This window comes from Fukomys damarensis, unplaced genomic scaffold (assembly GCF_012274545.1).
Source record: "Fukomys damarensis isolate Sample0158 unplaced genomic scaffold, DMR_v1.0_HiC HiC_scaffold_15, whole genome shotgun sequence".
NCBI lineage: Eukaryota > Metazoa > Chordata > Mammalia > Rodentia > Bathyergidae > Fukomys > Fukomys damarensis.
Window position 1 is genome coordinate 17,918,928 of NW_022900927.1, and position 2,542 is coordinate 17,921,469.

Genomic DNA, 2,542 nt, shown 5'->3' on the forward strand with positions numbered 1-2,542 from the left:
CCCACAGACATTCTCATCTTCATAACATCAGAGAAACAGCTCATCAAATCAACCACAATGCTTTATCCCAACTGATACAATCAGCAACACATTAAGATCAAGCACAACTTGGACACTGACCACCTGTGGTAGTCACTAGTCTATCACCCTTAAATCATTTGAATTAAATTGAAATCAAGAAGCAGTCCAGAACATGTCTGCAGTGAACAAAATTTCAATATAGTGTATTTACCATTTAATGACTCAGACCGAGTGAGGATGCAAGACCCCTGATCTCAGTTAGCTGATGGCTGAACCCCATGATGCTGACTGACCTCGGGCTGCGAGGCCCAGATTGAGTTCCCCAACCTTCTGAATGATTGAACTCCACAATGTTCTATTACAGGTTTCCCATGCCCTTTCTTTAAAGATGTTCAAAGTTGGGAACTCAGAAAAATACCCTTGATGACCAGCTCTGTCTCTGCAGAGTGGGTCCAAAGACTGGCACAGTCAGGAGGTCTGAGGGGGGGTGCTTATGGGGTTCAGGGGCACCTGTGCGGCTACCTTCCCGGCACTTGAGCGATGGCAGCTGGGTCGGGAGCAGGTGTGGCTCTCCTTCCCGCAGTGGATCGGGGCCCAGACTCTCTTTTTTATTTTTTATATATTTATTTTTGGTGGTATTGGAGATCAAACTCAGATCCTTCTGCTTGCAAGGCAGGCAGTAGATCCACTGAGCTAAATCTCCAGCCCCGCTGGCTCTCTTTTTTAAAAAGAGCATATCAACATGGATCTGTGGTGAAATTTTGACAAGATAATGTATGTGAGTCACTGGGAACAGGGATCAGAATGTAATAAGTCTGTGTTCAATAGCAACAATAGCAGCCCAGGCACTCAGGACCACTCCTACTCCCTCCAAGGAAACTCAGATAATTGAATTCCATTATGTGTCCTGGGCCACTCAACACTGAACTCAAGGCTCACTAGGGCCAACACATAGCCTGCTTGACCCGTGCCTGTAACTCCACCAGAAAACTTGGCTTACTCTGAGTGTCGGTGAGGCTGAGATTTGTGGGTGGCTAAGTATCACAACTAGGATCCTGCTAAAAGTTTTCTGGTACACTTCCAAAGCAGCAGGAAGCAGTTTAAAGAAATGTGACAAGGGAACATCCAGGTTGGAGATTGTTGCTACCCATGGCCTCTTGTGTCAACTCACAGAAAAGCATCCCTCCGGGCTTGGTGAGGCTGGCAGTTGGTGAGGACAGAAAACTGTCTGCGAGGCAGCAGAAACACAGAACTGCAGGCCCACTGTCTTGACACTTGTGCCACAGCACATCCAGAAGCAGCAAGAGTACTTCAGGAGGCAATAATTCTGTTATCCAGTCACGTCACCCAAGTCTAAAATCTAAGCCCTGAAATCCTTGCCTTGGGGCAAACACCCTTATCTGAACCTGCGCTATAGCCAGAGTGGCTGTCAGCCCACAAGGAGACCATGGGAATTACTCAAAGGCAGACACAGGCTCAGGATACTTGGTTTGACAAGCTGAGCTTGTGCAGAGCACCAAGTTGCATGACCACATGTGGCAACCATGGCTGTCAGGTCTTGAAGCTTCTATTTCTGTTCCAGGCTTGTCATGGTGATCTCTGCCCTAGCATAGGTGAAGGAAGCAGTCTTCAGGGTGAAGCCAGATTTAAGGGCAAATTTTAAGACCCTTACTATTTATCCATGGTTGCTGTTTGCTGTAACACAAGGTCAGACACAATGTGAAGCAGATGGATGGCTTTGGAATCCTAGGCTGCCTGGTGACCATAGAATTGCTAATCTGTGGAAGCTGGCTTATGACCAAATGGGGGTCATAAGTATGTACAGGGACAGGGCCAGTCAGGGGTAAAGAACCTACATTTGTCTTTATCTATATCTTCTCTTTAGTGAACTATCTTCCTTCAATCAGTTCCTTCCTTCCTTCCTTCCATCCTCCTTCCTTTATTCCTTCCTTCCAATTTTTAGTCTACGAAGTTCAGATAAGGCCCACTTTACTCCCTAGCACCAGATGTGCACTTATGATCTTTTAAGTAGGAATTGGTCTAGGGTTAGTCACATTACCAAGCCAGGTTACTCAGAATCTTCTGAGACATTTCCTGAAGCTAGCAAAACAACGGACCCCTCTTGCCTGTAATTCTATCTCCTCATCACCACTGATGGAATCATTAGGTGGGAAGGTAGGTCACAGAGGTTTAGAGTGGCAAGTGGCCATTTTTGTTATTATATGAGGAAGGAGAGACAGTGATATGTTTTGGACACCTGGCTCCTGCTGTAGCTGAACCCATTTATTTCTAGACTTCTACTTACTTTCCTCTTCTTCCCTCCTTCCTTCCACCCTTCCTTCCTTCCTTTTTCCCTCTCTCCCTTCCTTTTCCTGTTTTGTTTGAATTTGTTTTTGTCACTTTCAAGCAAAATAATCTAACCAACAAATAACACATGCTGCCCAAATTTATTGCTATAGGGGAGTTGGTAAAAGGGTTGTCTGTGATCATTTAAACTCAAGTCTGGCAGGGAGATACTGCT